A 12,623-nucleotide genomic window follows, 5' to 3' on the forward strand; every position below is an offset into this window, starting at 1 on the left:
ACCTGCAAAGGGAATGTTAACAGTGAGGAAATGTCATCGTGCCTGATTTTTCCTTTGGGATATTGTCTCCAGGAGAGCTCGAGCAGATGTGTAGCAGGGAGGAGAAAGAGTGTGGTGTCACTTATCACAGAATCACAGTGTGGTTAGAGTTGAGAGGAGCATTAAAACTCATCCCATCCCAGTGGAAGGGACACCTTCCACTATCCCAGGCTGCTCCACGTCCCATCCAACCTGGCCTTGGCCACTTCCAGGGATCCAGGGGCAGCCACAGCTCCTCTGGGAACCTGTTCCATACCAGTTACTAAACTGATGGCTCTTGAGTCTGGAATTTCAGCTTCTGTGGCCTTTCCCAGCCCAGCCTGTGAAATGAAATGGGCTAAATCCATTCCAGTAATGAGTGTCTCTGAGGAGGACAATCTCCTCAAAGGATTCCTGCAGCAGGGAAGAAGAAAGACTGGATTCCTTGGGCTCTTTGCTAATTACTGGCCTGGAGCTGGGCTGTGGTGTGTGCACCCCAACTCTGAGGTGGAAGGTTCTGGTTGGCATCACTCACAATCAGGAGCCTTGGGCTGAGCACTGTGGAAATCCTTCTGCTCCATTTTATGCCTGACAGCAAAAATGAGTGTTCATTCCTGAAGTGAGGAACTCCAGCCCTGCCTGAGCTGAGGGAAGGCATCTGCAGAGGCCAGGAATGCAAGCAGGGCCATACTGGCAAAAATGAGGAGTTAATTTAGTGGTGAATGCTCTGATGTTTTTTTCCCAGATGTGTTTGCAGAGCCATTAAGAGCTGTGTTTAATCCCAGCTCCATTTGCAATCTGATGCACATTGTGCTGCCTCCACACAGAGCAGGAGCAGGGAATGGCACGGCATGGCCCTGCCCTCCAGGAGAGGCTGGATGAGCTCTCAGTGTCCAGGCTGCTCCTCCAGGGCACTCTGGAGCCAGCTCTGACCCCAGCCCAGGGCTGAGGGCTGTTCCCTGGCTGGGTGTGCCACCCTTGCATGCCAGCATTTGGGACTGGATGAAAACTTCCCTGAATTAGTCATGATGCTTTTATTTTTAAGGGACTCAAGCTCAGGCAGCGTTTTAAAAAATGAATTTTAGGTGATTTCTTTCTGCTTGGATGCTCAGAGCTGCCTGAATGTTGTCTGTTAAAGCTGCTGCAACTTCTGTCTCTAATGGAGGTGCTCATGCTCACTAAACTGTTTGGCAAACACTGGCTGTCGTGGCTCATCCTGATTAAATCCCATATTTGCATTTCCTTGGATATACAAAGAAAAAGCAAATCAGCAATGAGCAGCACAGTTAGAGCGGGAATAAGCAAACAGGGATAGAGGAATAACTGCTGGTCTGTGGAGATGCCACACTGCAGAACCAGCCAGGCATGCAGGGCCTGTGCAGCAGAGCATCCCTGCATCCCTCAGAGCATCCCTCAGAGCATCCTGCATCCCTCAGAACATCCCTCAGAGCATCCCTGCATCCTTTAGAGCATTCCTGCATCCCTCAGAGCATCCCTGCATCCCTCAGAGCATCCCTCAGTGCATCCCTCAGAGCATCCTGCATCCCTCAGAACATCCCTGCATCCCTCAGAGCATCCCTCAGAGCATCCTGCATCCCTCAGAACATCCCTGCATCCCTCAGAGCATCCCTCAGAGCATCCTGCATCCCTCAGAACATCCCTCAGAGCATCCCTGCATCCCTCAGAGCATCCCTGCATCCCTCAGAACATCCCTCAGAGCATCCCTGCATCCTTTAGAGCATCCCTGCATCCCTCAGAACATCCCTCAGAGCATCCCTGCATCCCTCAGAGCATCCCTGCATCCTTTAGAGCATCCCTGCATCCCTCAGAGCATCCCAAGCCACCCGGGGATCCCAGTGCCAGGTGGGTGCTGCCAGAGGAGCAGGGTGGCCCTGCCCATTCCCTGCCAGGAGCCCCTGGGGATGCCCAGATGGACACGAGCACTCCAGCTCAGCAGGGCTCAAGTGGAAGCTGCTGTGTGGGGTTTCTTTCTTTGTCCTTTTCCTTTATTTCATCAGAAGGATGTGAGGCAAAGTTTGATGTTTTAACACTTGGCCTACTATCAGCTGGGGAAATCTAGCAGATGTACTTCATCATCTCAAAGATAGGAGCAATCTCCAGCACTCTGCTCTTAATGTGGGGAGATTGACTCAAAGTGTTTTGCTTCAATGGCTCTTAAGAAATTCACAGTTCATTTCCAATCATTAAAATAATTAGTGCTGTGCTCTGCCTCCTCTGAGGACAGAGCTGCCCTGGGTGGGAGTGAGGGCTGAGCTCCCTCCTCAGCCTGGCATGGGGATGCTGAACCTGCCTGGGGAACCCAGGGGAAGGCACAGCTTAAAGGAGGACTTGGGGGCTTAAATGGCTTTGAGGGGCCCTGGCCCTGAAGGAGCACATGAAAAACTGCCCCATTTGTTCTAATGAGGCTGCTCCTGTGATACAGAGAGTGCCATAAATAAGTGATTACAGGACTGAGCCAAAACCAATCACAAGGATTAGATCTGACTCATGGGACCAAGAGAAGTCCTTGGTTTTACTGGAGGCAAGGGAAAAAGTCTGTTCTTTGATGGATCCCATTTCACTCTATAAAGAGGCCTTAGAAAATAGGAGTTAAGCCAGTGCTGCTGCCAGGGGAGGGGAAGGATGTCAGGCACAGGGAGCTCTAGCACTGCGCTTCTCTTTGAATATTGTTTCTGTAACCAGTTCTTATCTACAAGTCTCTAATCTTTTTGGAAAAAGCAGAGATATTCTTGCTGTCCTGGTGTTTGGCAGCAAGATCAGGAAGGTGTTTCTGTAAACAGGCTTGGAATGGATAGAGTTTGGCTCAGGAGAGTTGCTGAGCCACAGCTGTTCTGTGCATTGCAGTCTGGGGAGGTGAGGTGTGTAGGGTGGAGGTCTGCACAGTGTGGGATGGGCAGGAATGGGATATTAGAGCCAGGGCAGCAGAACCACAACGCACGGGCGCTTCAGGAGCATCCAGGGGGCTGGAAACCTGTTGGGTTTGAGCTCAAACCAAACGGGAATCAAAGTGAAAACCTCTCTGTTTGCCCCATGGCAGTGCGGGATCTGAGGGGCCAGACAGGACCAGGGGAATGGCTCTAAGCTGAGGAGTTCCATTGGATATAGGGAGGAAATCCTTCCCTGGCAGGGTGGGCAGTCCTGGCACAGGGTGCCCAGAGCAGCTGGGGCTGCCCCTGGATCCCTGGCAGTGCCCAAGGCCGGGCTGGGAGCAGCCTGGGACAGTGGAAGTGTCCCTGCCATGGCAGGGGTGGAAGCAGAGGATCCACCCACTTTGAGGATTGAAGAATTCAGGTGTTTGGGAAGATTCCATTCACTAGTCCCTTATTTAACTTGGATGAGTGTCACCCATTGGAGCTTTAGAAAGCCAGGCTGTGAGTGTGCCAGGAAAATAGGAAGCAATAAAAAGGCTGTTGAGACACTTATCCAACACTGAGGGAGTTTTCAGAACAGCTGTAGTTGAGTAATTATGAGCAGAACTCTTGTTTCCACTGAAAATAATGTATATTAGATTATTCCCTGATGATAAAGATTATTTAAAAGACAAAAGCTATAGAATAATAGACATTAGCAGATGTATCTATTTCCAAAATCCCTGAAACCAGACTTAAATCTTGGAGTTATTCCTCACCTTTAGCAGAGCTCTCATCAGCTGCAGTGTAAGCCCCAGGGCTGACACTCCAGATAAGTTCATGATATAGTTGAGCCCTAAAACTCTTAACAGAAAATACATCAGGACTTACTGTAAAATTTCATGGAGGATTAGAGAAAATATTAAGTCAATAGTTCTTTAGTTATGAGGGGCTTTTAAGGTAATCAATACTTTCCAGCCATGTTAGTGCCTATGATGATAAAAGATGACATTAATATCCAACTTTTCTCTTTTTTTGGCATATTTATGTATATCCTTCCTTTAGTCACTCCTGCTAGAATCAATAGCTATACAAGGAATATGGTTATTTTTAAATGGCTTCATTATTGATTCACCTGTAATTGCCAGTTTCAGCTGGAACTTCGTTGCAGGTAAAAAACCCTCACTTTTTCATACAAAGGGATTACCAACCTCCCTAAATCTCTGGAGCACCCCTGCCTTTGCTTGCAGTGAATTTCACGTTTAGCAGTGTGCTAATGCAGCAGAAACTATTTTAGGATTAATAAATCCTAAAAATAGGATTAATAGGATTAATTCTAAAATTTCTTTGGAGTTACATGACATTTTATGTCCTCAAAGCATTGTGCAGATGTTAATTGAATTTAATTGATATCATTCAGTCCCCAAAGTTATATGCATGCAGTTATTAATGGTTTAATTATTTTGTCAATGGAATAGATTCTTTTTGATTCTGCTTCAGGAGATCCACACAGTCCTTAGGCTGAATCCTTTTTATTCTGGTGGCTCAGTTGGTCCAAGGATAAAATTTTGCCCGGGGCATCCTCAGGCAGGGATTTTCCCCCTGGTCAGCCCGAGGTCTGGAAGGGATGGTTCCTTGCCAAGCACTGGGCTCTCTGCACGTGGAATGTTTGGTAAATCCAGGTCAGGCTGTTCCTTCAGCCTGGGCAGGGATCTCATGGAGCCATGGGATGGGTTGGAAGGGTTGGATTGGAAGGGTTTGGGTTGGAAGGGAGCTTAGAGATCATCTCATTCCAGCTCCCTGGCACTGGGACACTCCACTGGCCCAGGCTGCTCCCAGCCCTGTCCAGCCTGGCCTGGGGCACTTCCAGGGATCCAGGGGCAGCCCCAGCTGCTCTGGTGCCTCCTCACCCTGACAGTAAATTATTACAATTAAATTAGCATTAGAATGAAAGAAATAAAACTGTCTCTGAACAAAAAGCACACTGGCCAGTCCTCCCTCGGCAGCCCAGTGCCTCCCCCAGGCTGGAGCTGGGGCAGGGGCAGGGCTGCACTCAGGGGAAGGATTTTCCCTGCAGCTCTGGCAATGCTCTGCCATGATCTGAATTCAGCTCTGCATTGAATGGCAGCAGCCTTTGGTCGTTCTGTAATGAACCCAAGCTGCCCTTCAGCCAGAGGGAGCTCTGCAGTGTTCCCTGGCTGTTCCTGGCTGCCAGGGGGCTCAGGGGGGACACAGTTCCAGCAGGGTGCTGCACGGGGCAGTTCTCCTGGCTGAACCTGACTTCTGCCACCCCGAGAAGTGCAGCTTTGTTCCATGGGGTGTTTGCTCAGCTCCCAGCAAGTGCCAGGGGGTGAGGAGAGGATACACTGGATTAATGATGGCACCCGGAACTGCATTGTTTTGGCTGAATTTAAATAACTTTGGAGTACCATTTCCATCTTGTTTTCAGCCCACTTGTATGGCTGAACACGGACTCCTACAGCAGTTGCCAGCTGGAATTTCCCCTGGAAATTAGCTCCCAGATGCCTTAAGATCAGCAAAGCTGTTCCACATACACTTTGTCCCTTTCTGACCCATTCTAAGAAGATGGAAGGAGATCTCTTGGGTTTGAAAATGAAAGAAACCCATCTTTAAAAACATCACTGAATCCACTGCATTTAGAAGCTTTATTGAGAGATGTTGCAAAACTAGTCCCAAAAATGGCTGGAAAGAGCAGGAGGGTGGATGCAGCAGGAAACCACTGAACCTTTCATGCTCAGACCAGTTGCCCCAGTGGCTCTTAGGGCACGGAGCACTGGATTTGGAGAAAATCAGCCACAGCACACTCAGGGAGTTTCCAGCAGGGAAACCTGTGAGTCATGCCCAACTTCCTGGAGCAGCATTCCTGGATGGCAGGGTTAAAGTCCCACCATGTCACCTGTCACTTCTGCAGGCAGTGCCTTTTCCTTGGAAAGCTCTCTGGGATGGGGCAGGTCTCTGGTGCCTGAGCCTGCACGAGGAGAGGCACTCAGGGGACACCAGGCTCCTTCTCCAGCTCCCAAGAAATAGGGCATTAAAAGGGAATTACTGAGTTTTGCATTTGAGAAAATGGTTGGTCTTCTTCCAGTGGAGTGTCAGGCCCTAATGATGGAGGCAGTGCAAACATGTCTGGTCAGGCCTCTTCTCATTTCATTCCCAGCTTATCTGGGGAAGAACAACCCATAAAGAAACCACAGAAAGCACTGAGCTGCCCTCCCACAATACATCATTTGTAAAGCTTTCACTCCAGCTTTCCAAAAGGCCATTTAGCTTAATAGTCTGTCCCATTTTTCATTTCCTCGTGCTACAGGTGCTGGGGGGATGATTTACAAAAGAACAATGGAATGACATTTTACCTGACTTTGGGATGAATTCCCAGCAGTCTCACGCCTTTTGTGCCTCGGATTTGCCTTCCATAACAAGGAATGGGTGGTGAGATTCTGTAACAAAACAATAGGAGATTTCAAATGAGAGAACACATCCAATTTTCCATCCAGCCACGATCTTCTAGAACCATTAGTAAATTGTTTGTATGTCCATATTAGTAATAAAAGATTAATCAGCTGATTGAATTTTCAGAAATTTAGGCAAAGGCCAAATGAATTGGCCTCCATTCTAGTCTAAATGCCAAAAAAATTACATGTACAATACCCATTATTTAAAAAACACTCTGAAGAAAACATGCCTGGCTGTATAACACATATTTATATATCTATATATTTAAACCTGTAAGAACCTACAATATCTGAACGATATGGAATAGAATGAATGAAGAGGGGGGAAAATCAATCTCACTTTGGTTGTTACTGTTCTCATTTCCACTGAAGGTGGCAGGTCATTAAATGAAGGTCAGCTCCTTGTGGAATAGTTTGTTGGTTTCTTCAGGATCTTAAAACTTGTGAGGTGTGAAATCAATGACAAGTTTTCGGGCAGTATTAAGTGTTGTAAAATGGAGAGCTTCCAGTGGTTCAGACCATTGTAGGAAATCACCTGTTGGGTGAACGGCCCACAAAATGTGATCTATTGCTGAAAACCTCCTTAAACACTCGGCCATTGGAGGAAATGAACTTTAAGTGGGACTTCTGTAGTAGAACTTCTGCTTTGATGAATTTGCCATGCTTGGTGGGTAGTGATATTCAACTAATAGCTTAATAACCTCACTATTTACAGGCAATTACCCCCATGAAGGAGCTCACATGGGATGAAAACATCTGTTTCCTTCTGGAATCTGTGCACATCTGCCCTTAAAGTGAGAATTTGGTGTGAGAACTCTTAAGGACTGAATTGCTGAGGTTTTTCTGCAGTGCTGCCTTCTCTGCAATTAGATAACAGCTTAAAATCTGATTACCGAGTTATTTTTTACCTCTCAGAATGCACAGGCACAAGCAAACTCTCTGTTGAGAGCTGATTTGATGCCAGCTACATATTCAGGTAGTCCTCTGAAGGCACTGGAAATCAAATAGCTGAAACATCTTGTGCAGAGTGAGAATTTCCATATTTCTGAACGTGTATTTCCCTGCCATTCCCAGCGGAGGTTCCCACTGTTGCTTTTTCCAAAGCCCTTCAAGCTGTTAGTGAGTTCAGAGTTTCACTGGGGCGTTCTCTCAGGTAGGGGAATCCTCTTGATGTGCTGGTTATGCTGGTAAAGGGAAAATACAACTCTGTGAGTGGTTTAGTACCTGAGAGAGGCGATCTGACAGAGGTTCCCTCACAGCAAGGTCCTTTTTTCCTTCCAGCAGACACAAAACTGGCAGCTGGAAGGATGTGAAATGTGGGGGAGCTGAGGAATCTAAGCACTTCCAAGGCTTTCTTCAGCTCCCAAGGGGACTGGGCTGTTCCGAGGGCATGGAGTGTCCTGGTTTAGGGCACATTTGGGAGAAGACCTCCGAAGGGGTTCCTCTAGAAGGCAGGACATGGAGATTCAGGGTCTGCAGCTGGGAAAGGCCACAGAGAGGACTGGGAAGGTCATGGATCTGCAGGGCTGGAATGTGTGTGACATCAGGGCCAGGCTGGACAGGGCTTGGAGAAACCTGGGCTGGTGGGAAGTGTCCCTGCCCATGGCAGGGGGTGGAATGAGAGGATTTTTAACATTCCTTCCAACCCAACCATTTTATGCTTCTATGAAAATGAGAACTGCAAAAGCTTAAGAGCACATGTAGAGAGTGCATTCCTCTGCTGCCTGAGGCAGAAATCCAGCAGGCTTTGCTGTTTATGGCCATTACTTGCAGTTTATGGCCACTACATTTTAGCATGCATTTTTCCCCCCAATCTTTGCAGTGCACCCTCCTTTCGATTGGAGTGATGCAATACTCGGTGCCACTATTAAAAAGAGCTGGGGAATGATGTTAGCAGTTGTTACTTTCAGCCCAAGAAATGGAGAAATCCTAACAAAGCAGCCTGCACACATGGAGTGCTCAGTCTCCACTAAATTCTAGTAAGTTATGATGTGAAAAAACCCCAAAAGGTCTTGATTTCCAAGCCTTTCTGTGTTCTTTCCCTCCCTGAGCTTTTCACTGCCATCATCGGCAGAGGTTACTGGGCTTCCTCCCCAAGACAAACTGCAAACTTCCAAGATCAATTCCCAAGATTAAGGCAAATATTGTTGTAAATGCAGCTGCATTAACTTTTCTCAAGCTCCCCGAGTTCTGAGTGGTTTTCCTACAAGGATAATGGAAGGAGCCTGCTCCAAATCCACAGTGAAAGAAAAATTGTATTTCTAACTCATACTTAGTGCTCTGTATTTTAAACTGAAGTGAGATATATGAGCAAGCTCCCTCTGCCTCAATGTATATATTCCCATTTACATGATTTTACATAATATATGGGAACAGTTTGTTGGGTATTATACACAGGGATAAAACCAACACTGTTTGCACTGTGACTAGGGATCACTGCAGTGAGCTCTGCATAAACTGCTGTTCAGACAGGGCTACCTGGATCTTCCTGGGAAATAATGTCCAGAATTATATATATATATATAGAGCTACAAATACATTGAACTTGCTGACAGACCCAGCAGGAACAATGGAGAAGGAAAAAGCAGTGTTACAGCTTGGAAGACTCACTGGAATCACTCTTGTTTATGCTGGTTAAAATTTTGGGACCTCATTAACACGAAAATGACCAAAAATTTTGTGACAGAAAAATTAAAGGAAACACCAAACCCTTATCTCTGACAAATCTTCTTTGCAATGGACACAGGAGGTCTGTGCTACCCTGCACCTCAAAGCTGCAGACACATCTCAGGTGATCTGGGAGCAGGGTCTGGCAGCCCTGCATTTACAGAAATATTCCTCAAGGGTCCCTTTGCCTTGGTGCCCCCTTCCAGAAAGTGTTACAGAGTTTTCCCCTCACTTTTCATTCCCTTTGTTGAACCAAATTTGTGTTTATAGCCCCATTTGCTTTCCCTGCCATGCTGTCTGTCACTTGTGTGGAATATGGGTTTTGCACACTTGCCAAATAGTTTTGTTGCTTGGCCAAGGTTCTCTGGCAGGAGCATTTGCCTCTCTGCATAGTAATGGCCATGTTTGGCTAATGGGCCCTTTGTCTGGGGCCTCCTGCATATTCAGAGCTGCTCCTTTGTCACCAGCCTGACCCAGGCAGAAATATGAAAAGGAATGGTAAATATGCCCTGTTCTCACTGGGATGCCAGTCATCTTCCTGGGATAAACTGGTTTCTTGTATTTGCAAGGTTCCCAGATGAAGGAAGGAATGATGAATGTGACTCCATGTTCTCAGAAGGCTAATTGATTATTTTAAGATGCTATATTATGTTAAAGAATACTGTACTAAACTATATTAAAGGGTACAGAAAGGATACAGACAGAAGGCTAAAAGATAATAATGAAACTCGTGACTCTCTCCAGAGCCTTGACACAGCTTGGCCCCAATGGCCAAAGAGTGAAAACAACTCACACCAGAACCCAATGAAACAATCAGCTGTGGGTGAACAATCTCCAACCACATTCCAAAGCAGCAAAACACAGGAGAAGCAAATCAGATAATTATTGTATTCATTTTTCTCTGAGGCTTCTCAGCTTTCCAGGAGAAAAATCCTGGGCAAAGAGGATTTTCCAGAAAATACGATGATGACACTGGTCCTCTCCTGCCCTGGAACTGCCCAGCAGTTGCCCAGGGTCTCATTCTGGAATAGTTCTGACCATCCCTGGTTTTTATGCTTTTGGAGTCACCTTCCTCCGTGGTTTGTGTCCTCTTGGAGCACATTTGATATTGACACAGCAGCTCTGGTGGGTTTGGGGTGGCACAGCTGCTGAGGTGGTGTGTGCAGAGCTGGCAGCTCAGCAGCTGGCCTGCTTGAACAGGTAAAGAAGGAATGATTCCCTGTTTGTTGGGGACTGGCAGGTAACACATCTCCCTAATTTGTGCAACTAAGTGGTGACAAAGGGAGTAGCAAATCCAGCTGGTCACTTGAAAAGCCCGGAATTTCCAAGGCCATGTGGACATGACAAGTGTCTCCAGTGCTCGGGCTGCCTGGCTATTGGAGAGAAAGTGGCTTCATGTACATTTTGTAACTGGTTCTTTTTTCCATGTCTGAAGTACAGATTTTCTTTTTGTCCTGTAGCTGCTTTCTACTGTCAGTGTTTGATAAATTGTCTAAAGGCAGGGAGTCACTTTTTATTTTGGAATACTTGGAGAGATTGCTTGGTTCTGCCTGGAACAGCAGGTTCGGGTGGATAATGAGCCAAGTTATTGGCAGGGCAGAAATCAATGGCACAAGAGCACAGAACTTTTACCAGTTTGATTAGACCATCCAGACTCCTTTTTAAACAGCCCAGTCGAACCAGCACGTGTCAGAAACACAAACCTCCTATTTTAAAATGTTGTAGATCAATGGACAACATTGTAGATCCAACTTTTCCATTGTTCACAGCGAATCTCCTAAAAACAGAAGCCCCAAAGCTCGCGGAGCAGCGCAGCTGAATAATTCTGCCAGAGCAGAGCTGCAAAAGGGCATGTTACAGCACCATCTAGTGCCTCTGCTGCCGAAAATACCGGGAATTTCTGAATTTTCCATCTAGTGCCTCTGCTCCCCAAAATACCGGGAATTTCTGAATTTTCCATCTAGTGCCTCTGCTCCCGGCAATATCGGGAATTTCTGAATTTTCCATCTAGTGCCTCTGCTCCCGAAAATACCGGGAATTTCTGAATTTTCCATCTAGTGCCTCTGCTCCCGAAAATACTGGGAATTTCTGAATTTTCCATCTAGTCCCTCTGCTCAAGTCTCAAGCTGCGCCAAGGGAGATCCAGGCTGGAATTAAGGAGGAAGTTTTTCACAGAAAGAGTGGTCAAATACTGGAATCATCCTCCCAGGGAGGTGGTGGAGTCACCATCCCTGGATGTGTTTAAAAACAGACTGGATGTGGCACTGGGTGCCGTGATCTAGTTGAGGTGTTGGAACATGGGTTGGACTCGATGATCTTAAAGGTCTCTTCCAACCTAAAAATTCTGTGATTCTGTGCTCCTGGCAATATCAGGAATTTCTGAATTTTCCATCTAGTGCCTCTGCTCCCGGCAATACTGGGAATTTCTGAATTTTCCATCTAGTGCCTCTGCTCCTGGCAATATTGGGAATTTCTGAATTTTCCATCTAGTGCCTCTGCTCCCGGCAATACCGGGAATTTCTGAATTTCCCACTTCATTCAAGGATGTAGGTGGGGACTGGCTGCTTAGACATTGACAACTTCTTTTGTCAAGCAGTGTGGAGAGAGAAGAGTGCTCAGGGATGGAAAGGAGCTTTGGAATTTCACACGGGAAGATTTTGCCAGCAGAGCTGCTCTCAGTTCCTCTTATTTCATCTTCTCACCAGTCACAGCTTTCCTCCTGAGCACAGTCAGGAAGTGGATGCAGGAGCAGGAAAATGGGAAGAAAAGTTAAATAAGAAACTGTCTGAATGACATATTTTGGGAAGGCAGAGTTGTGGTTTTGGTAGAGCAGTGATCTGTTCAGTGAGGGACTGACCAGGAGGAGGCTGGGGGTGGTTTGCAAACTCCTCGTGTGGAGAAGTGCACCTGTAATCAGGCAACAAGCACTCCATCCTCTGCTTTCCTCATCCGAGTGTGAGCCAGGATGAAGACTAAATTAACACTGAAATAAATTCTAAATAGAGCTACGTTTTCATATGCTTCACATTCCTGTCCCTTTGTTCCTTTTTCTTCTGGAAAGGTGATTTAACATCCTCTGACTCCAAACTGCTCAATGGTTAACCAAGAATAACTTTGCAATCATTCCCAACCAGCCACTGGAGATGGATTTGGGGATGAAGCCCCTCTAGGAAACAACTTCCAGTTCTCCCAGTCTGAGCTTGGGAACACACCCTGTGCTGGGAGCAAGATTAACGACTCTTCAAACTAAGCTTTTTGTGACAATAAATATCAGTATTTATGTGTTAAACATGTTTTCTACGTTGAATTTAAAACCCTCAAAATTAATGATACCTTAAAGCATTTAGCAAACATCCTGATGGTGATGTGGAACTTAACAAAAGTCACTTATCTAAAAAAAAATCTTCTCCCCAAATCCTCAGTGTCTTCACTACAGCCCTGCAGAAAAAGTTGGTAAATAGTGATGTCTGTAAATTATAGAGTTGAAATTAGATTAAATGCCCAATCTGGGGGTTGAGTTTAGATTTAAAGCACTTGCTGGAGTTACAGTGCTCACAGACAGAGCTTTTAGCAGGGTTAGGGTGACAAAGAGCTG

This window comes from Motacilla alba, chromosome 12 (assembly GCF_015832195.1).
Source record: "Motacilla alba alba isolate MOTALB_02 chromosome 12, Motacilla_alba_V1.0_pri, whole genome shotgun sequence".
NCBI lineage: Eukaryota > Metazoa > Chordata > Aves > Passeriformes > Motacillidae > Motacilla > Motacilla alba.